Genomic DNA, 25,104 nt, shown 5'->3' with positions numbered 1-25,104 from the left:
TATCCTGTCAGTGTCCATGGTCCACATTCACCTGGAGACGTAATCCCTAGAACTTCATGAGCATGCAATATCCTCCTTTCAAAGGAGATTATAGGCTTCTGCTGAACGTTGGGGAAACTTGGACTGAGGCTGTGAAGTTGTGATATCTACCCTAACAAAACATGCAACATAACTAAGGTGAACTACAGATCTCAAGATGCCACAGAACCCTCTTGAGACTTGTCGCAGTCATCTTGATGCATTGGGTATACATTTCTCGTATTGTATGGTATTAATTGCTAGGCAGTTTGTTGCTGCAGCTAGGACTGTTGTTGAAAGAAGTTGAACTTCTTCTTATTGAGCTGTAGATCTTAATGCTGGAGTGTTGTATAAGGAGAGGTACCCCAGATAACACTGTAGACACTTTTAATTTTTGTGCTATGAACTCTATAATAGAGTCATCCGTTTTTGTGATATGAACAAAATACCAGAGTCCTTTGATTTCTTGCTATGAACTCTAAAGTGGGGTTCTCTCATTTTGGTTTCATGAACTGAATACTCAAGTCAATGTGCTGAGTCTACAAACTCCGTACAGCAAATATTCTTAGATCTATGCAGTCTATATCTGTGAAAGATGTGATCAATATAATAATTTCGCAAAGTGTCAATTACATGCTATTGGAAATGAGCATGGTGAACATTTTCTTTACCTTTGTTTATGCGTCTAACCTTATCTGGTTTCTTATTGTTAGATAATAAGGGGACACGTTAGAGGTTTGATAGGTCTTTTGACTGCGCTTAGTGTAGTTCTCACCATAAGACCCAGTTCCAAAATAAATCAATAACAATACCAATCAATAACATCAATAATCTTGGGAGTTAGTCATTTCCACGCACCATGATCCCTTAGTCATGAATAACCACACCTTTGTGTTAAAGTTAGAATGTTTATTTCCCTATATTAACAATGCTAGTATCACGTAACTTAGTCTGAGTATCAGATGATGGACATAGAGAAACAATACTGGTTGACCAAATCTTCTAAAGAATCGCAATTTAATAAAAGCTTGGACCACTACACATTCTAAAGTTACAGTCCAACATCAATAGCAAGAATGACTGTGCAAATGAAATGGCATACATTTAGATTCAGCTAGGAAAATACATCAATTGTTGTTAATATTTAGCAAGCATCATCAGTGAGTATCCTAGCTAACCTTCTGATTAAAATGGCATGTTTGGGCTTCATGCAAAACAATTTAGTACACACAAATTTGGAAAACATCTAACTTTGGCTCAATCAAAATTAGTGGTTGGTATCAAAAACTACTGAACAGATTTACAACATCACAAAAAGCATGCTTTTTAAACAAACCTCAAATTGTCTGCAAAATTTGGTTCAATTCCGTTTAGTTATTTAATCTGTATTGGAAAACAAAGTGTTCTATACTAATTGAAACTAGAAATTGCAGTATTGGGACCCCCCTTTTTCTTGGTCCTATTTGGCAGATCAGTCCACAACGTTCCATGACGTTTCATGCAAATTCATTAAATGGCTCCAAAGTTATTAAGAAAACAATGCCTGACCTAACTACAACTTCACAGGCAAGAGCCTCCTCGGTAATATATATATATATATATTTATATATATATATACATATATATATATATATATATATATATATATATATATTAGCTCAACTAACTATACCTTGTGCCCTGAAGTAACTATAACTCACACCCCACCATGCACACTGAAATCAACAATAATGTGATATCAGATGTTGCGATTATGTTATCATGCATGTCATAGAACATGTCTTTAGTTTTGGAATATTTGAGTTCATAAGCAGTTCACGGTGAGGATGCACGTTATATTTACTTTACGGCACAAGCTATAGTCACTTGAGAAAGCTATAATTGTTGAATTTTTGTGTTTTTTTAGAGTTTAAAATTTTATGTTGTTTCTGAAACATTTACCTAACTATAATGTTACTTTAACTGTTGTGTTTTCAGTGAAATCCTAAGGTTTGTATTTAAAGTAAAGTAAGATATGAGTACTGTAGGAGGCTGGCCTGGTTTGTAGTGGTCCACCTTAGGTACTTACACCTTATACCAGGTCCAGTTATCCCTTATTAGTGAAATGTAGGCATTGTCTAGAAGCCAGGCTCTCTAGGGGTAGCTGTACCTGAGCAGCCAAGGCTTATCTAGGAGACATGCAAAGCTCATGCAATACCAATGTAGTCACATAGTAGTCACACACATGAAAGAAAATACTCAGGCCCTCATTATGACGTTGATGGTAAATGCTGCCGACCGTCACTGTGATGGCCGCCAACATACTGCTGCGGCGGTGAATATCTATTCCCCATTTTATGACACACCAAACCGACAGGATACTGCGACATACACAAATACACAAGCCCAAAGGTCAGTGGTAAAGTGTCGGTACGAACACCCATACCGTTACGCCAACAAAACAATGCCCACCACATAATGACCAGCGAATCACCACAGCGGACATTCAACAGCGGTAAACCATTGGCGGTACACACTGGCACTCTCAGAATGACCAACCAATTACAAACCAGCACAGCATTGGCCAACACCAGAAACACACACCTGACACTCATACACACAACAACAGCACTATAAAACACACACCCACATTACACACAACCCTTTACGAATACCAAAAAGCACCACAAGACTAATACGAAGACCACTGAGACAACTACACACACACGCCACAAACACCCATCCATCCATCATGCACCCCACATCCTCCACCCCACCACATCACTTAACACCCTCTGCACACACACACCACACAACACTCATGCCCCACTAAGGCACCCCTGTTTTACTGATTTGCGGGTCATGGTCGAGGAAATAGTCAGGGTAGAGCCACAGCTGTTTGGAGCACAGGTACAGCAAATATCCATTGCCAGGAAGATGGAGCTATGGTGGAGAATCGTGGTCAGGGTGAACGGCATGGGACAGCATCCAAGAACAAGGGACAACATCAGGAAGAGGTGGAATGACCTACGGGGAAAGGTACGTTCTGTGGCAGCAAGGCACCAGCTCGCCATCCAGAGGACTGGCAGTGGACCCCCACCTCCACCCCCATAGCTCACAGCATGAGAGGAGCAAGTCTTGGCAATACTGCATGCTGAGGGACTGGGCACTGGTGAGTCGACATTTACTACTTATCACCCCCCATACCTGAATGCAATCTCACCCCCTCACCCTGACTCCCATTACCCCACTCCATCCCACACAGTGCACCACCCCAATTACCAAACTTAAATGGCAATCCCTGCATGCCATACCCACTGCATGCACATCCATTCCAGCTCTGCATGGACACCCATCACCAAAGCATGCACAGCAAGGAGAACTAACAAGCACACAATGCATCACCATACACAAACAAAGGTTTCAGGGCAACAGCAACAATAGAGGGGAAGCAAGGGATGTACAATATGTCACAGACAAGAAGTATAATATATCACTTACATCCCACAGGTGCCCCAGCCATTCTCAGTGATGAGGAGGTGTCACGACAAACCAGTCCCCCAACAGAAGTGATGACAGTAAATCTGGACTTCTGGATCGGGATAAACTACCTGGCCCATCAGGGACCACTGGTCAGTCGGCCACCCCAGTCCACTCACAGTCCACCACAGAGCCTCCCCCATCAGTATCCGACACCAAAGCACCCACCCAACGTCCCCACACCTATGTCCCCAGGACACATTAATCAGCAGTGTGCCCACCTATACAGGGACCCCAGTCCACATCTTACACCTAAGACAATCAGGGACCTGGGGTCAGTGGCAGTGGGCACACCTTACAGGGGACAGGGGACAGGGGAACATGGACATTCAGAGGACAGCTGTATGCCAGGGGGAGGACAGGCCCAGGGAACCGACTCTCCAGGAGGCACTCACTAATGACCTGGGGGCTTAGAAACCATCTCAGGACAAGATGGGCCAGATCCTTACCAACATGCAGGAGAACAAGGGGCTGCAGGAGGTACACCATCTGGAGATCAGGGAGGATTTGCAGGCCCTCAACACCACCATGCAGTCCATTGCAGGTGTGCTGGCAGATATGGCCAACATCATGAGGGAATGGACAGCTCACCAGCGGGCCCCTACCATTAGCCAGTCTACTGACCAGCCCACCACCTCTGCTGCCACAGACCCACAGGCCACCAGCACCCCTCGTCCTGCAGAAGGTGAACCACCCGCAAACTTTCCCTGTGACCCAGACAGAAGCCAGGGACACATGCCAAGGCCAAGACCACCACCAGGAAATGAGACCCTCCTGAATGGCCCCCTTGTGTTCCACCTTGTCACCTTGTCCACTTTGAACTGCCTTTGCTCTTCTTCCAATGGCCCTTTGGACACTGGACCTGTGCTACAAACTTACTGGAACAATACCCTGGACTTTCCTCAACCATCACCTCATTCCATTGCACTTTTCCATCAATAATGTGCACAACAATAAACACCCTTGAAACTATGTGAAAGTGTATTATCCGATGAAAATGTGCATTCATGGAAACAGTCACATCATGTGCAAATAATCTGAACACTGTTATAGCATGCATTTTATGACCTGTATCCGTCTGTAGTCATCACATCAGTACACTGTTGTCATATCACCAACATCTTCAAAATGAGAAGCCATAGGTGACAGTATGTAGAGATGCAAAGGAAGTGAATGCCATCTGGCTACAGCCACACAGATAACATTAACAATCAGAGGAATGGTCAGTTCCACTGTCTCACCTGAGTCTCATTGGAAGTATTGACATATAACTGATGCTCAGTTGTCCACATCCTCATCCTCTGCCTCCTCATCCTCATAGTCCTCAAGGTCCACTTCTGCCACAGGGGCAATTCCAGTCTCCTCCTCCTGCAGATAAGGCGCGTTCCGTCCGAGGGCCCAGTTGTGCAACATGCAGCATGCCACTACTATCTGGCAGACCTTCTCGGGTGAGTAGCACAGGGATCCAACTGTCTGATGGAGGCATCTGAACCTGGCCTTCAGGAGGCCGAAGGTCCTTTCAATAATTCTCCAAGTTCACCCACGTGCATCATTATAACGATTCTCAGCACCTGTCCTGGCATTCCTCACAGGGGTCAGGAGCCACAATAGGTTTGGGTAGCCAGAGTCACCTGCAAGTTTTGAGGGACAAACATCAGCCTTATACAATGGTATAGGGTCAACACCAGAAGGCTTACTCTGACATACGTTGGGTGGGGAGTCAGGCTCACCAATTAGCCTGTGCCTCTGTAGTTGTGCCATCACATTTGGGATGCTGTTATTCCTGAGGACGAAGGCGTCATGCACCGACCCAAGATACTTGGCAGTGACGTGTGAAATGTACTGCTCAACCAGGCACACCATTTGCACATTGAGTGGAGTGGAAACTCTTCCAATTCCTGAACACTTGTTCATTTTGGCGGGGGGACAAACGCAACATGTGTACCTTCAATTGCCCCAATAATGTTGGGTCTATGTTCCAATGCATAGAATACAGCCTTCACAGAGGCCAAATCTTCCACCTGGGGGAAAGCAATGTAGCTGCATATGTGTTTCACCAGGGCAGACAAACTCTTGCCAGCACAATTGAGAACATTGGCTGTGACACTCCTACTGCCAAGCCCACTGTCACTTGGAAAGAGCCAATTTCCAGGAAATGGAGCACAGATAGAACCTGCACAAGAGGAGGGGTCCTAGTGGGATGACGGATATCAGATTGGCTCCAATTGAGCACACAACTCTGTGATTGTGGCCCTGTTCAGTCTATAGGTGGGTATTATGTGCCTGTCTTCCAGTGTAGCCAAGTCCACAAGGGGTCTTTACACGGAGTCTTGCCTCCTCCTCCAATTCTCCACAGTGGTAGGTATCTAAGGGACACAAGAGTGAGTAGGCTGTCACAATTTGAAAAATGGAACCACCACCTCAGTGTACATAGAGCAGTAATGTGACTGGACATTATCAATGGCAATGTATGTGCAAATTATAGAAATGACGAAGTTCTTTGTTATTTGAATAGTCTCCACCATCATAAAATGGCGTCCGCCTGTCCTGTAAGTAGGGACAGGTGGAAGTGAGGTAACTCCACTGGTGTTGCAAGTCATGGCGGAAGGCGGTTTTGCATCGCCATGCTATTCCTCATTGGATAACATGGGGCTCTATAGGGTACAGTGGCCAATGGGGATCACCGGCGGCGGTAAAGGTGTACACCACCGCATATGTGACAGCCATTTTCTGCCTATAACCTCACCTGTTTCCTGACTTTCCACAGGACTACACCTACACTGTTTGTGCTGCAGTGACCTGTGTCTGGATCCTGCCATGGCCCGTGTGACGGGGAAAAGGGCCCCTGCCTTCACTTCAGAGGAGTTGGAGCGCTTGGTGGATAGGGTACTACCCCAGTATGAGCAGCTGTATGGGCCTCCAGACCAACATGTGAGTACACCTTCGACACGAGGCACGTGACAAGGTTGCATGGAGATGTGTGTGCAAGCATCGTGTCATTTGAGGGGGTTTGTATGTCTGGTGGTGGTGTACATGGTGGGCACTGGGTGATGTGTGTGCCAATGGGGATGGAAGGGGATTCGTGGGCCACATGTGTAACAGGGTGGATTGTCTGGTTAATGGTGTCCTCCTGTCTGTGTTTCCTCTGCAGGTCAGCGCCCATCAGAAGAAGGGATTGTGGTGTGCCATCGCCAAGGATGTGTGGACCCCGGGGGTCTACAGCACGTGGAGCACCCACTGTAGGAAGAGGTGGGAGAACCTGAGACACTGGGCCCGGAAGATCGCGGAGGCCCAGCTGGGGATTGCCTCTGAACGAGGGTGGGGTGCCAGTCGGAACGTGACACCCCGGATGGCCTGCATTCTGGTGGTGGCCTACCCAGAGCTAGATGGGTGCTTGAGGGCATCACAGCAGCCAAAAATGGGTGAGTACCATGTGCGTTACAACTATAATTGGTAGGTGGCATGGGAACCTGATGGTGGGTGTCAGTTAGTGGGTGCCCCTTAATGTCAGCTCAGAGAATGTAGTGTGATCCAGCTCAAGGGTAATGGTTGTGTTGCTAAATCTGGTAACCTAGCTAGGTTGCATTCTATGTCAGACAAGTCTTTGTGGGTCATTACAACATTGGTGGTAAAAGCCGATTACCGCCGTGCAGAAGACCGCCAACACACCGCCGCGGCCGCAGTATACCGCCACAGCTATTACGACCCACATCTTGGAATCTGGCAAAATCCAGACACCCACACAAGTCCGCCACACCAAAGGTCAGTGATAAACTGGCGATAACAAAACCTCCACCGTCACGCCAACAGGAATACGCCCACACTATCACGACCCACGAATCCACGCGGCGGTCTTTCAACCGTGGTATTCCATTGGCGGTACACACCGCTGCGCTCAAAATACACACACGTTTACAACCACTACCACATTGGACGATTCCAAATACACACACCTGAAACACATACACACACCACACCTACACATTCAATACAATATAAAACACACCCCCACATTACCCACAAACCCTTACGACCAGAAATTTAGACGAAGGCCAGAGAGACAGCACAGCAAAGACAACCTCACCATACAGAGGCACACAAAACCATCACACAGACACATCCACGCACAAAACACCACACACCCCGAAACATCACCCCACACATCACAACACACACCACCTCACACATCACCCACACCACCCCATGGCACTGCAAAGACACCCCAGGTTTTCTGAGGAGTTGCTCAGTGTCATGGTGGAGGAAATCATCCGAGTAGAGCCACAGCTATTCGGATCACAGGTGCAGCACACCACCATAGCTAGGAAGATGGAGCTATGGTGCATAATCGTGGATAGGGTCAAAGCAGTGGGACAGCACCCAAGAACTAGGGATGACATCAGGAATAGGTGGAACGACCTACGGGGGAAGGTACGTTCTGTGGTCTCAAGACACCACATCGCGGTTCAGAGGACTGGCGGCGGACCCCCACCTCCTCCCCCACAACTAACAACATGGGAGGAGCAGGTCTTGGCTATACTGCATCCTGAGGGCCTCGCAGGAGTAGCTGGAGGAATGGACTCTGGAAAGTCAAATCTTTCACTACTTCATCCCCCACCCTACCTGAATGCTATCAGATACCCCCACCCTCACCCTCATCCCCATCACTCCAACTCCTCACATATGTCCCACTATCACAACCCACCCATCCCAACACCAAGCCTTGCATGCAACACCAAAGCATGGACACCCATCACCAATGCATGGCCACTGCACATACCCACACACACCCCTAAACAATTATCACACAAGGTCCCACACCAGAATGCAAGCACTGGGGTACAGGGTCACCCACCCATTGCACACCATGGCACACACAGATGCAATAATTATGCCTTTACACCCCTGAAGGACCCCTACCCAACGTCACTGGACAGGAGGGTCCAGACATGTCCACTCCCCCCACAGAAGAGGCCCACAGTGATGACGGCAGCTCTGTCCAACTGGATCTAGAGGACCAGCCTGGCCCATCTGGGACCTCGGGACAGTCGGTTCCCCTCACACTGGCACAACCCACAACAGAGCCTCCCCCCTCTGGAAACACCAGTACAGCACCCACACAGTGGGCCCATACCTCTGTCCCCAGGACACGTCAAGCAGCAGTGTGTCCACCACTGCAGGGAACCCAGGCTAACCCACCACCCCAACAACAGGGACCTGGGGGTAGTGGCAGTGGGCATCCGGTTCAGGGGACAGAGGCCCAGGAACACAGGGGAACTGGGAGGGCTGCTGTGCGACAGGGGGAGGACAGGCCCAGGGAACCCACTCTCCACGAGGCCCTCTCCAACATCATGGGAGAATACCACCATTCCCAGCAGATGATGGCAACGGTACTGGCTAAGTTTCAGGAGACCCAGCGGCTGCAGGAGGAACAGTATTTGGGGTTCAGGGAGGAACTCAAATCCATCAATACCATCCTGGGCACCATTTTAGGGGTGCTGAAGGAACTTGTGAACACCAGGAGGGACACTGTGGCACAACAAGGGGCCCCTGACACTAGCCTGGACGATGAACTGCCCACCACCTCCGCTGGCGCTAGTGGACAGGAGACACCGCCACAGGACCACGACACCAGCACCCCACCCCCTGCAGATGGAGAACCGCCCCGCAAACGGTCCCTGAGATCCAGGACAAAGACAGAGAACAATGCCAAGACCCCCGCCAAGAAATTAGACCACCCTGATTGTTATCCTTTTGTCCCACTTTGTCACCCTGTCCATCCATCAACTGCCCCAGCTCCACTTCCTATGCCCCTTTGGACAATGCACCTGTGAGACTAATAGACTGGACTCTGCCATGGACATTCATCCACCATCACCCCTGACCATTTTACAACCCCCTCCACTAGTTAGCACTTAAATAAACACCCTTAAATTACAAAACTATCTGGAATCAGTCTGTGCTTTCGAAAATGTGTATTTCCAATAACTGAGGAAAAATGATATATCCATTGTATTTTCAACATACCTATGTCACACAGCTCTAGTCCATGAGGAAACAAAGCAGATGTCACACAGTGGGACCCACATCTGTGAAATCGGAAGGGAAAGTGACATCTCAAGGTCCATACACTGGGTGGAAGTGACAGTCAGATGAGAGGTAGAACAAGTGTGTCAGATGCAGCAGGCAGTGATGTCTTCTTACCTGTGTCTCACTGGAAGTATTGATGAATCACCGTGTTTCTGTTGTCGATATCCTCTTCTTCTGCTTCATCGTCTTCACTGTCCACAGGCTCCACAGCTGCCAAAAGGCCTCCATCTGGACCATCCTACGGCAGAAAAGGCACCTGTCGTCGCAAAGCCAAGTTGTGAAGCATTCAGCAGGCCACGATGATCTAGCACACCTTCTTTGGTGAATAGAATAGGGAACACCCTGTCATATGGAGGCACCTGAACCTGGCCTTCAGGAGGCCAAAGGTCCTCTCTAGAACCCTCCTAGTTCACCCAAGGGCCTCATAGTAGCGTTCCTCTGCCTTTGTCCTGGGATTTCTCACTGGGGTCAGTAGCAATGACAGGTTGGGGTACCCAGAGTCAGCTGCAAATGTTGAGGGACAACTGTTAGACACACACTAACGCTTAGGGACAGCCCCAGACCCAGACACCTAGTCACACTGTATAGGGTCCATGTCCTTACCTAATAGCCACACACGGTGCCTCTGGAGTTGGCCCATCACATAAGGGATACTGCTATTCCTCAGAATGTAAGCGTCATGCACTGAGCCAGGAAATTTGGAGTTCACATGGGAGATGTACTGGTCGGCCAAACACACCATCTGCAGATTCATAGAATGGTAACTCTTCTGCTTTCTGTACACCTGTTCACTCCTGCGGGGGGAAACAAGGCCACATGAGTCCCATCAATGGCACCTATGATGTTGGGGATATGTCCCAGGGCATAGAAGTAACCTTTCACTGTAGGCAAATCCTCCACCTGAGGGAAAACGATGTAGCTGTGCATGTGTTTCAGCAGGGCAGACAACACTCTGGACAACATGTTGGAAAACATAGGCTGGGACATTCCTGATGCTATGGCCCCTGTCGTCTGAAAAGACCCACTTGCCAGGAAATGGATACTGACAGCACCTGCACTAGAGGGGGCATACCTGTGGGATGGCGGATAGCTGACATCAGGTCTGGCTCCAACTGGGCACACAGTTCCTGGATTGTGGCACGGTCCAGTCATTAGGTGACAGTTACATGTCGCTCTTCCATTGCCAACAGGCCCACCAGCGGTCTGTACACCGGAGGATGCGGCCATCTCCTCACCTGCCCCAGAGGATGTGCTCTATGGAGGAGAACAGCGAGCAGAGGGTCAGCCAACACTGAGGTACAAAAACACTACTTTATTGCACACATTTTTCAATCAGCTATGTCCCTGTCTTAATGTGTATGCAAGGCCTAGATATGTGTGACACATTTAAAATTAATGCCATATGGCCCCCTGAAATGGCGGCTGCCTGACCTGTAATGTGGGACAAGGGGATATGAGGTAACTGCACTGGCGTTCTACACCGTCGCCGTAGGCGGTCGAAGACCGTGGCGCAATCCTGCATTAGTTTACATTCGACCCTATGGGTCCCAGGAGCCAATGACGATGTACGCCGGTGGTGAAGGTACGCACCGCAGCTGACATGACCGCCATTTTCTATCTGTTCACTCACTTGATACCTGATCTTCGACAGGAGAGGACCTACACTGCAAGTGCTGCTGTGACCTCTGGAAGAGACAATGGCTCATGTGTCTGGGGAAAGGGCACCCGCCTTCACCACGAAGGAGTTGGAGAAACTAGAGAATGGGGTCCTCCCCCAGTACACGCTACTGTACGGTCTTCCAGACAAACAGGTAAGTACACTGTGAGCATGCGGTATGGGCAATGCCTGTGTGGAGTGGTGTGGATGGAAGATAGTGGGCGGAGAATGAGGCGTGCATGAAACAACGGTGAGTGCATGTGCGTCATGGCAAGAGTAGGAATGCGGGCCAATGACTGTCACGGTCCGGACGTTATATCTTCTCCTTTTCCCCTGTACTATTCCTGTAGGTCAGCGCCTACCAGAAGAAGGATATTTGGCATGCCATCGCCAAGGAAGTCCGGACCCTGGGGGTCCACCACAGACAGAGCACCCACTGCCGTAAAAGATGGGAGGACATTCGCCGCTGGAGCAAGAAGATGGCAGAGGCCTGTCGCACCATGACCCCCCTGATGTTCCGGATCCTGGCGGTGGCATATCCGGAGTTGGATGGGCGCTTGAGAGCATCACAGCAGCCACAAGGGGGTGAGTACACTCTCATTTAGCTGATTCAGCGTGCATTACGAGGTGTCTGGGTGGGGGAGGTGGGCTGTGGGTTCTCCTAGGCCAGGGCGAGTTTAGTAGGCAAGGTCCTGTGACCGGGTGTTCCCGGCACAGAACGCTCCCAGTGACGTATCGGACGGTGCCGATACGTCATTTCCGCATCTCCCCGTTGTCGGGGAAACGCGTCGAGAGCGAGGCTGGCAGAATGCCGTTGCCGGGGAAACCATTATGGTTTCCCGGCACGACAAGGGTCAAAAGGAGAACGCGCCGCAACCAGGCGAGCGACCCGTGAGGGAAAAGAAGAACAGGAGTCAGGAGGAGAGAACCCGCGAGGAGGAACACCAAGAAGAAAAACTAACGAGGACGGCAGAACAAGGGAAGCCGGAAGACCACGAGGAGCTCAAGCTGAAATACACTGAAAGGAGAGAGCCACAGGAGGACCATTACAACGGGCTAACCAAGGTACGGTCCTTGTGGACCCAGAAAAAGGGCATAAATAATAAAAGGACTGGGGAGGGGATATAGAGGAGGGGTGGAAAGGGAGGATTAATAAGTGCACCTCGACCAGCACAAGTGTGGCACTTTTACCCGACCAAACTTTAGTTTGTGGGCACATCATTTCCCCAACTCCTCACTTGCACCAAACCCCTCCTTGTGTCTTTACCTTTTCCCCAGTCAATAAAAGGGAGAGAGAGTGAAAACCCTGTTATAAGACCCCATACTTACCCGAGCATTTTTGTCCTTCTGTTTCCGGTGTCGTCCTGGATACACCTGAGAGAACCAGCCAGCATTCAGCCTAAAAGGGACAACAAGGAAACAAAAGTAGAAGAAACCACCAAGCCTGGGGAAGCAGACGAACAAGACCAAAAGGGGAAAATCCAACCACCTCTGTTATAACACTTTATTTTCACCAATTAATAAGAATAAACCACTTACCTGATCAATTCCATACCTCTCCGTTGCCTTCATACTGTTCGATCTGTCACAGTGGTGTCAGAAGTGGGATCTTGTTTGGACCCCTCCCAGACAACCGAACAGTATACACCATGAGCGACACCCCCTCGTTGGAGGATATGATAAAACAATTAGCCGAAGGCCAGCGACACCTGCAGCTGGTATGGGAGGCCCATCAGCGAGAAGCAAAAGAGGACAGGGAAGCCTTACAGTCGGCTTTGAAAAGTCAGGCAACAATCCTTGCAAATAATCAACTGGTCCACGAGACGGCCATGAAGAAATTAACAGAGACTATTGCTATCAGTAAGGTTCACCCCAATGTCCCAAGTTCTGTGCTGCAGAAGTATCAAGACGGTGAAGACCCCGAAGCCTTTTTCACTAATTTTGAGAGGGTGGCTTCATCTGCTCAATGGCCTGAGGATAGATGGGGTCAGTATGTCGCACCTCTACTTACCGGGATATTACAAGCAGCATATCAAGCAGCAAACCTGGGTGGAACCACGCCGTACCAAGAAATAAAGACTAGTATCTTAGAACGAGTAGGACATGACACTGAATATTATAGGGTCAAATTCCGGAAAATCAAATGGGGACCGAATGAGGACCCCCGAACCTTTTACTATCGTGTAAAGGATTTGGCTTTGAAGTGGTTGGGTCCTTGCGGGAATAGCAGGGAAGAAGTGATCCAAACGATCGTTCTTGAACAATATCTAGATGCCTTGCCTACGGCTACAAAACACTGGATCCGTCAACATCCAAAGGTGAATACGGACATGGCGATTCATCTAGCATGTGCCTATCATCGCTCGGTGGATGTACGAAGTGTACCACCCCGACCCAGTATAAAACCAGGGCTATCCAACCCTAAAAGTACTCCCCGAGGCCTCCCCGACGAACCCGTTCCTCGCAGGCTAATCGAACATCCACCAGTAACTGGACCCCAATGTTACAACTGTGGGGAATGGGGACACATCGCCCGCATGTGTCCGAGGAAACAGGATAGTAGTGAGCCAATGGAGGTAGGAGTAACTCGGCGACGGGTACTGTGTACAGGCAGAGGTAACCTGAAGTTTAAACAGACCCTGAACATCAATGGACGAGCGGTATGGGCCCTGATTGATTCCGGGTGTAGCCAATCTGTAGTAAGGAACGATGTTGTAAACATAGCAGACAAGGAAGTAAAACGATGGGTGAATATTTGCTGTATTCACGGGGACAAAGAGCAATACCCGTTACACAATCTAACCATAGAGTGGAAAAATTACCGGGATGTCCTACCTATGGGACTAATGACCGATCTGATCGAGGAGTGTATCATCGGGACTGATTATGCACATTTCCAAGAAATCCTGGATCACGTCAGAAAACCCAAACTAACACAGGACTGTTGAGGGGAAGCTCCCTTTGCTGACAGTGATATTGAATGTCCCATAACCCGTAGGAAATTGTCACGTAGAGAGAAGCGGGCAGAAAGAGCGAATCACCAGGGAAGAGAGATATCAGGACAAAACCCAGGTCTTGTTGCCGTAACACATGAGGTACCTGTCAGTTTTCCCCAGCGACAGAGAGAAGATCCTTCTCTCGCCCAAGCTTGGAAGTCAGCAAAGTCAGAAGAAAGCGAGGAGGTGGGTCCCTACTTCTTAATTAAGAAAAACCTCTTATACCGGGTAACCACTACTCGTACAGGAGACCATAAACACCAATTATTAGTACCCAATCATTATAGAGAACATGTCCTCACTTTGGCTCATTGTCAACCCGGTGGGGGTCATTATGGGAGGGAAAAAACAGAAGAGTACCTCCTTCGGCGGTTTTATTGGCCAGGGGTTTTCGCCCACATACGCAAATATTGTTCCCAATGTCCCAGGTGCCAACTTACTGAACCGGGTAGACCTAAGAAAGCCCCTCTAATGCCCCTACCCATCATAGACATCCCTTTTAGTAGAATGGGAATGGACCTGATTGGTCCTGTGGTACCCTCAACGAAAGGTCACATGTATATCTTAGTTATGGTTGATTATGCCACTCGATACCCCGAGGCCGTTCCTCTAAAAAGTATTACAACCAAAACAGTTGCCCAAGCAATGATAAATGTCTTCTCTTGAGTGGGGTTTCCGCATGAAATACTCACCGATCAAGGAACCCCTTTTATGTCTACACTTATGAAGCAGGTGTGTAAGACATTAGGTATTTCCCAAATTCGAACTTCGGTGTACCATCCACAGACGGATGGCCTGGTGGAACGGTACAACCGAACAATAAAAACCCTACTGAAGAAAGTAGTGGAGGATTCAGGGAGAGACTGGGATCAGAAGTTACCATTAGTATTATACGCAATACGAACTCATGAACAGGCCTCAACATGCCACAGCCCTTTTGAGCTCGTGTTCGGAAGACAGCCTCGGTCCCTTTTAGACATGGCCATTGAAACATGGGAGGAAGAGGTGGAAGAAGGGGGAAGACCCTTATTAGAATATGCCCACAACTTACGTTCTCAACTACAAGGTTTATGGGAAACAGTCAGAGTAAATATGGAACGGGCTCAACAAAACCAAAAACAGTATTATGACCGAGGGAGTAAGTTAAGGGTTTTACAACCAGGAGACCAAGTACTAATTATGCGTCCCACGTCTGAACAAAAGTTGGTGGCAAAATGGCAGGGTCCCAATAAGGTTTTACGAGCCGTTTCTCCTGTCACTTACCTAGTTGAATTCTCGAACACTCCTCGGAAAACCCAAATTTACCATATAAATCTCTTTAAAAAATGGGAAGAACCAAACAACTCAGACGCTTCCGGAGCAATGGGCCAATTTCTATGTCCTAGCAAACACTTACATATCGAGTTTTGTCCAACCGAACACAATGATGGGGAAGGGCTACCCGCAGTAAACGAAACATTAACTAAATCAGAGATGCAACAGGTATATAGCTTACTAGAGCACTTCAGAAAGTTATTTTCAGAAGTGCCAGGTAAAACTACCATGATAACCCATAACATAAGGACTACACCGGGTAAAATAGTTAGGTTACGGCCATATCGTATCCCCGAGGCAAGGAAACAGATTATGGAGAACGAAATCCAGAAAATGCTAGAACTAGGAGTGATAGAGCCCTCAACTAGTCCCTGGTGCTCCCCAGTTGTCCTAGTACCGAAACCTGACGGTACTATTCGATTCTGTATTGACTTCAGGAAGCTTAACGAATATTCAATGTTCGACACATACCCCATACCTAGAGTGGATGACGTACTAGAAAAACTGGGGAAGGCAAAATATATGTCCACATTAGATTTAACTAAAGGATATTGGCAGATTCCATTAGCCCCAGAGGATAAAGAAAAAACGGCTTTTGCCACTCAGTCCGGTCTTTATCATTTCACCGTGTTACTGTTCGGGCTACACGGAGCGCCTGCTATGTTCCAAAGGTTAATGGACAGACTCTTAAATCCATTCCAAACGTTTGCAGCAGCTTACCTATATGACGTAGTTATCTTTCGTGAAACCTGGGATGATCATCTAATACATTTACAACGGATATTCCACACTCTTGCAACCGCTGGCTTAACTGCCAACCCAAAAAAGTGCGTTATAGGAAAACCCGACATTTCATACTTAGGATATAAAATCAGTCAGGGGAGCCTACAACCTCAAACTAAGAAAGTAGACGCCATTCTAAATGCACCTAACCCTACAACAAAAAAAGATTTGCGCTCATTCCTTGGGTTAGTAGGCTACTATCGAAGGTTCATACCCGACTATTCCACCCTGGCAGCCCCCCTCACAGATCTTCTGTCCAAATCCCATCCAAATCAGTTGGCCCCTTTTTCGGATCAACAGACGGCTAGCTTTGAGCAACTGAAGTCCTGTCTGACTAGAGACCCGATACTACGGTGCCCAGATTTCTCAAAACCCTTCCATCTATACACAGATGCCTCGGATGTAGGTTTGGGGGGAGTACTGGCCCAACCCGATGGGGAGGGTAGGGATCACCCATTAGTATATGTCAGTAGGAAGCTGTTTCCCCGGGAACGCCACTATCCTACCATTGAACGAGAATGTTTGGCCATTAAATGGGCCGTGGACACTTTACAGTATTACCTGTTAGGTCGACCTTTTATACTTTTTACGGATCATGCTCCCCTCACTTGGCTGTCCGCTCATAAGGATACAAATTCCCGGATTTTGAGATGGTTCCTTGACCTCCAACCGTTTTCCTTTCAGGTCCGTCACATACCCGGTCCCCAACAGGCCCCGGCTGATTATTTGTCTAGGTTCCCGGACTCTACTGCGGTCCTCGAACAGGACCGTTCATGGGGAGAGGTGTGTGACTGGGTGTTCCCGGCACAGAACGCTCCCAGTGACGTATCGGACGGTGCCGATACGTCATTTCCACGTCTCCCCGTTGTCGGGGAAACACGTCGAGAGCGAGGCTGGCAGAATGCCGTTGCCGGGGAAACCATTATGGTTTCCCGGTACGACAAGGGTCAAAAGGAGAACGCGCCGCAACCAGGCGAGCGACCCGTGAGGGAAAAGAAGAACAGGAGTCAGGAGGAGAGAACCCGCGAGGAGGAACACCAAGAAGAAAAACTAACGAGGACGGCAGAACGAGGGAAGCCGGAAGACCACGAGGAGCTCGAGCTGAAATACACTGAAAGGAGAGAGCCACAGGAGGACCGTTACAACGCCAGCCACGACCCTGGAGGGTCGTGGATAACCAAGGTACGGTCCTTGTGGACCCAGAAAAAGGGCATAAATAATAAAAGGACTGGGGAGGGGATATAGAGGAGGGGTGGAAAGGGAGGATTAATAAGGGCACCTCGACCAGCACAAGTGTGGCACTTTTACCCGACCAAACTTTAGTTTGTGGGCACATCATTTCCCCAACTCCTCACTTGCACCAAACCCCTCCTTGTGTCTTTACCTTTTCCCCAGTCAATAAAAGGGAGAGAGAGTGAAAATCCTGTTATAAGACCCCATACTTACCCAAGCATTTTTGTCCTTCTGTTTCCGGTGTCGTCCTGGATACACCTGAGAGAACCAGCCAGCATTCAGCCTAAAAGGGACAACAAGTAAACAAAAGTAGAAGAAACCACCAAGCCTGGGGAAGCAGACGAACAAGACCAAAAGGGGAAAATCCAACCACCTCTGTTATAACACTTTATTTTCACCAATTAATAAGAATAAACCACTTACCTGATCAATTCCATACCTCTCTGTTGCCTTCATACTGTTCGATCTGTCACAGGTCCCTTCGTAAGGCAGGCCATGTGGCACCCCACCCCACCAGTGTTCAGAGCCAACTACACCTAGTCAGGCTCATGTGACTTCCATGTGTGCATCAATCGGGCATCAGCCTTGTACCCCATGTCCCTGTGATTAATTAGGGAACTCTAAGTGCACGGCGTAGTGTAGAGGTCTTCTGTGTCTGTAGTGTCCGCCAACGGTAGCGGTATTGCATGCACTCAACATGTCTTTCTTCTGTCTCCCCCCCCCCTTTTTTTGGTCTCCCTGTTCTTGTGTGCAATAGCATCATCAGGCGGAGGAGCAGTGGCACCGGAGCAGGAGGGAGCTGCATCCCTCATGGCCCTGGAGGGCGAGACATCGGAGTCTGAAGGCACCAGTGGGACGGAGGCCGAGGGGAACTCCATGGTGGGTACAGGAGCTGAGACCAGCGACACAGACTCCTTCTCTGATGGGAGCTCCCTTGCAGTGGCGGGCCCCTCTGTGCCCCCGCATCTACAGGTACAGCCGCCACCCCTCCTACCAGCACCCCCCTCCCAGCAGCCCCTCAGCGTGTGGCCTGTGGCCTCTCACCCTGGAGGGTGGGCATCTCCTTTGCCCCAGGCACCTCAGCCCCTGCCCCTGTCAGCCCTGCTGCCCTCAGTGAGGAGGCCATTGACCTCCTCAGATCCCTCACTGTTGGGAAGTCTACCATTCTGAATGCCATCCAAGGTATAGAGAGGCAGTTGCAACAGACCAATGCATACCTTGAGGGCTTTCATTCTGGTCAGGCAGCCCAACAGCGAGCTTTTCAGACTCTGGCCTCAGCACTGATGGCAGCCATTGTCCCTGTGTCCAGCCTCCCTCCCCCCTCCAACTTCTTCCGCCCAGACCCAAATGCCTGTACCTCAGCCTATCCCAAGCACACCATCAGACCAGCATGCACACACCTCAACACACAAGGGAAGCTCTGGCAAACATAAGCACCACACATCCCACAGGCACTCACACACGCATCATACCAATGCAGACATACCAACAGCCACTGCCTCCACTGTCTCCCCCTCCTCCTCGTCCACCCCCTCCCTCCCTGTCACATCTTCACTCACACCTGCATGCACTACATCTTCATCCACTACGTCCATCACCAGCACACTCATCACCACACACCGCTCACGTGCACTCACCACCCCCACTACCATTCACACAACCCCTGTGTCCTCTCCCAGTGTGTCTGTGAGCCCACCTCCCAAGGTACACAAACGCAGTCACACACCCACCCAACAGCCATCCACCTCACCACAGCCTCCAGCCCATGCACCTTCACCCAAAGTCAGCAAACGTACACCTCCTACAACCACTACCTCTTCCTACACTCCCAAACCCCCTCCATCTACCCGTCCCAGTGTGTCTAAAAAACTTTTCCTGTCCAACCTTGACCTCTTCCCCTCACCTCCACAACCCCTTCAGTCCCCTAGGGCATGTCTTTCCAGGTCCCAACCCAGCATCTCAGCCACCACATCAGCGGGAACAGTGGTGCCAGCAGTAACCGGCTTCTGGATTGTGCCAAGCAGCAGGGCAGCCAGTGTGCCAACGAGCAAGACCATGGACAGTCCCCCATCTCAGAAGCATAAAAAGTTGGCCACTGCCCTGAGGGAGAAGGGTAAAACACCTTCCACCAAGGGCCCTCCCAGGACTACAGTTGGGAGTGGGAAGAAAGCTGCGCCACAATCCAAGGTGGGGAAGGGGCAAAGAAATAAAGGGAAGTCATCGCCAACCTGCATGGCGGACAAGACCGCTACTAGCACCGCTGCCCAGGACACCACCGCCACCAGCACCGCTGCCTAGAACACCGCCGCTACCAGCACCACTGCCAAGGACACCGCCGCAACCACCACTGCTGCCAAGGACACCGCCGCCACCAGCACTGCTGCCAAGGACACCGCCGCCAGCAGCACCGCTGCCCAGGACACCGCTGCCCAGGACTCAGCCGCCAGCAGCACACTCACTGAGCCACCCATCAGCAGCGCAGGCCAATGAGCGCCGCAAGCACCGCCGCTACTGAGGCCGCCACGAGCAGGATGAAGCACTCTGGGCATGAAGGCCCCTCCAGAACCAGTAGAGAAAGGCATCCACTACCTCTGTCCTTGGCAGGATGAAGCACTCTGGGCACAAAGCCCCCTCCAGCACCAGTGGAGATTCACATCCACTACCTTTGTCCTTGGCAGGATGAAGCACTCTGGGCACAAAGCCCCCTCCAGAACCAGTGGAGATTCACATCCACTACCTCTGTCCTTGGCAGGATGAAGCACTCTGGGCACAAAGTCCCCTCCAGAACCAGTGGAGATTCACATCCACTACCTCTGTCCCTGGCAGGATGAAGCACTGTGGGCACAAACCCCTCTCCAGAACCAGTGGAGAAAGGCATCCATTACCTCTGTCCTTGGCAGCATGAAGCACTCTGGGCACAAAGCCCCCTCCAGAACCAGTGGAGATTTGCATCCACTACCTCTGTCCTTGGCAGGATGAAGCACTCTGGGCACAAAGCCCCCTCCAGAACCAGTGGAGACTGTTACCCACTTGAGCGACTGTGGCTTTGCATTCCCCAGGATAAAGCAGTGGGCAAACCACCCACTTGAGAGACTTGAGAGACTGTGGCTTTGCGCTCCCCAGGATAAAGCAGTGGGCAAACCACCCACTGGAGAGACTTGAGAGACTGTGGCTTTGCACGCCCCAGGATAAAGCAGTGGGCAAACCACCCACTCGAGAGACTTGAGAGACTGTGGCTTTGCACTCCCCAGGATAAAGCAGTGGGAAAACCACCCATTGGTGAAACTTGAGACACTGTGGCTTTGCATTCCCCAGGATGCAGCAGTGGGCAAACCACCCACTGGAGAGAAGAGGGACTGTGGCTTTGCACTCCCCAGGATAAAGCAGTGGGCAAACCACCCACTGGAGAAACTTGAGAGACTGTGGCTTTGCACTCCCCAGGATGCAGCAGTGGGCAAACCACCCACTGGAGAGACTTGAGAGACTGTGGCTTTGCACTCCCCAGGTTGCAGCAGTGGGCAAACCACCCACTGGAGTGACTTGAGAGACTGTGGCTTTGCACTCCCCAGGATAAAGCAGTGGGCAAACCACCCACTGGAGAGACTTGAGAGATTGGGGCTTTGCACTCCCCAGGATAAAGCAGTGGGCAAACCACCCACTGGAGAGACTTGAGAGACTTTGGCTTTGCACTCCCCAGGATAAAGCAGTGGGCAAACCACCCACTTGAGAGACTTGACAGACTGTGGCATTGCACTCCCCTGGATACAGCAGTGGGCATTATGCCCCCTCGTGGATCTGGCGTCGTGCACTGATCCGGCTGAGGTGCCCCCCATTACCTTCCCCCTGAGGTGCCTGTTGTATTTCTATCTGATGCCCCTGCAGTGTTCTCTCCGTTTTGATCGGTTATCTTGTGTGGGCTTCACCCATGCATTTTGGGCCCAGTGGTCCACAGGCTATAAATGGTGCAATACCTGGACTTGTAAAATTGGTGTATATATTTGTTTATAGTGTATACATATTTTTGAGTAATGGATTTTAATTGATTACAATTGTTACAATCATTTCCTTTAGTCTTTACATTCTGCCAGGGGGTTGGGGGGTGTAACTGTAATGTATCAACATATATTAGTGTGTGTGTTGTAGTGGGTGAGGTTGAAAAGGGGGTGTTTCATGTTTCGTGTGTGTGTCATTTCCCTCCCCTGTGTCGTAGGTGCAGTACTCACCGTGGTCTTCGCCGCCGACGTTCGTGCTCCTGGTAGAGGAGCAGGAAGACAAAGGCAGGTAGAATATGGAGTTCTGTCTCCATGGCGTCCTGGTTCCTCGTGGGGTGAGTAAAGGTGAGCGTTTTCCCTTTCAAGTCCTGTTTCCGCCGTGTTTTTGTTCGCGGTGAAACCGCCCCGGAAAAGGTGGCGGATTAGCCTGTTGTAATACTGTGGTCCTGTCTGTTGGCGGTTACCGCCGCAGTGTTTGTTTGTACTGCCGTGGCAGTCGGAGTGTTAAAGTGGCTGTCTATGTTGGCGGTTTCCTCCATGGTTGTGATTCCATTTTTTCCGCCGGCCTGTTGGCGGTTTTACACCCGCTTTAAGACTGACCGCCAGGGTTGTAATGAGGGCCTTAGTGACTCCCAGGAGGGGTGCAGTTGGAAGTGTTTTCCTCTCATCTTGCTGTGGTACCTAGCAAATGTAATGCCAGTGCAATGCATGGTGCTCAATCATGATCCCTGTGTGTGACGGTAATGTGTATGCAATCTGTGGTGTTGGTGCTGTAATTGACCCAGTGATCCCTTTCCCTCTCCCCGTTTTTTTCTTCTGTCATCCTGTCCATGTGTGCATTAGCATCATCTGGAGGAGGAACAGGGGCACAGGCGACAGAGGGAGCTGCATCCCACAGGACCCAGGAGGCAGAGTTCACTGACGCCGAGGGGACCAGAAGGACAGAGGGGGAGGGGAGCACCACAGCGGGGACAGGAGGTGACAACACTAACTTTGATACCTCCTCCGATGGAAACTCCCTGGTGGTGGCGGACACCTCTGGGACCACCCCAGCTACAGGTACAGCCACCACCCCCATACCAGCAGCGCCCTGCCAGTATCCCCTTACCGAGTTGCCCGTGCCCGCTAACCCAAGATGGTGGGCGTCTCCTTCGCCCCAGGCACCTCAGGCCCTGCCCCATTGTGCCCTGCTGCCCTGAGTGAGGAGGCTATTGACCTCCTGAGATCCATCTCTGTAGGGCAGTCAACCATTTTGAATGCCACCCTGGGGCTGGCATCCCAAATGCATCAATGCAATGCATTCCTGGAGGGCATTCACGCTATATTGGTGGCCCAACAGAGATAGTTTCAGGCTCTGGCCTCCTCTCTAATGGCAGCCATTGTACCTGTTCCTACCGTCCCCCCTCTAGCTACACTTCCCAGTCCCAATCTCCTCAACCCCAACCCATCCCATGCACACATACAGACAAGTATGCACACAAATCATCACACAAGGGTGGCATAGAGAAACACAGGCAGCACACTTCAGGCCACAAGCACTCACACAAACAACAGACATTTGCACACACAACAACATCCACTGTCTCCCCTTCCTCCTCCTCCCACACTGTCACATCCGCACCCTCACCTACATGCACTTCATCAACAGACACCATCACCATACCAAGCAGCACACACATCTCACTTGCAGACACCCCCACAACATCCATACATGAGTCCCCTGTGTCCTCTCCCACCCTGTCTGCCCCCCAGGAGCACAAACACTGGCACTCAGACACCCAACAGCCATCCACCTCACATCAGCACACTGCCCATGAACCTGCACCCAAAGTCAGCAGACATACACCTTCAACAACCAATCCCTCAACCTCCACTCTCATCCCTCCTCCATCATCCCGCCCACTGTCCCTAAGAAGCTTTCCTTGCCCAAATTGACCTCTTCCCTCTCCCTCCCCCTCCCCCGTCCTGCCTGTAAGAGCAGGGTCACAACGGCCCAGTCCAGCACCTCAGCCAAATAGTCCACGGGGACAGTGGAGGCACCTCTTAGTTGTGGAGGAAGGAAAGGAAAGGATCCCACTCCACCACCCAAGAGGGGGACGGATCCCACTCCAACACCCAAGAGATGGAGGGATCCCACTCCACCACCCAAGAGGGGGAGGGATTCCACTCCACCACACAAGAGGGGAAGGATCCCACTCCACCACCCAAGAGAAGAAAGGATACGAATTCACCACCCAAGAGAGGGAAGTATCCCCCTCCAACAGCAGTGGGCAAGTAGCCCTCACCTCCAGCTGGGACACAGCAGCCCTCATATCCAGCTGGGAAACACAGCAGCCCTCACCTCCAGTTGGAACACAGCAGCCCTCACCTCCAGCTGGAACACAGCAGCCCTCACCTCCAGCTGGGACACAGCAGCCCTCACCTCCAGCTGGGAAACAGCAGCCCTCACCTCCAGCTGGTACACAACAGCCCTCACCTCCAGTTGAGACACAGAAGCCCTCACCTCAAGTTGTGACACAGCAGGCCTCACCTCCAGCTGTTACACAGCAGCCATCACCTCCAGCAGGGACACAGCAGCCCTCACCTCCAGCAGAGGGCATGTGGGCCACCCGCCAGGGACTGTTGTACAAGAAGGCCCCTCCAGAACCAGTGGGCAAGTCTCCCAACTCAGAGACTGCGATGTTGTACTCCCCAGCAAATTGTAATGAGCATGGAGCCCCCTCCAGAACCAGTGGAGAAGTCCCCCAACTCAGAGACTGTGACCTTGCACCCCCCAGTTAATTGTAATGGGCATGGAGCCCCCTCCAGAACCAGTGGGCAAGTCCCCCACTTCAGCTGACATGGCCCCATCCCCTTCCCCCTGAGGTGCCTGGCCATTCCCAACATGATGCCCCTACACAGTGTAGTGCGGAATACGTCAGGGAACGAGTTGGGCCTTGAATTGTGCCCTGTGGCCATGTGGGCATTTTGTACTTTGGACAGGCCATTGGCCCTTTCGGAACAGTGAGTCATGTATTGTTTTGTCATATGAATGATATGGTGGCTGTTTACATCCAATTACACTATCAGTTCTGAAATGTTGTAGTCCTTGCATTATTATGACGAGGGTCTGTGACATTGGTTTTCCTCTGCAGCTGGTTGTGTGTGAATGGTGTGTGTTGTGTGTATGTGTGTCATTCTCCTTTGACTCCCTCCCTCCCTTGTGTGCTAGGAGGCTGTACTCACCGTTGCTGTCTTCGTCGACGTTGGTGTTCCAGGTGGAGCATGGCGTAGAAGATCATCGGGAAGGCTTGAAATTCCGGTTCCATGGCGGCGTTGATCTTCTCTGTGTCTCTGATGGTGAGTCTTTCATCTTCTGTGTTCTATTTCCACCAGGCTTTTGATGGCATTGGTACTGCCCCGGAAATCATGGCGGTTTGCAATGTCTTAATATGGTGGTCGGTACTTTGTCTTCCGCCTGGCTGTTGATAGCTACCGACGTGTTCAGTGGTGTTAACACCCTGGC

Source organism: Pleurodeles waltl, chromosome 9 (assembly GCF_031143425.1).
Source record: "Pleurodeles waltl isolate 20211129_DDA chromosome 9, aPleWal1.hap1.20221129, whole genome shotgun sequence".
Lineage (NCBI taxonomy): Eukaryota > Metazoa > Chordata > Amphibia > Caudata > Salamandridae > Pleurodeles > Pleurodeles waltl.
This window is presented reverse-complemented; position numbering follows the sequence as displayed.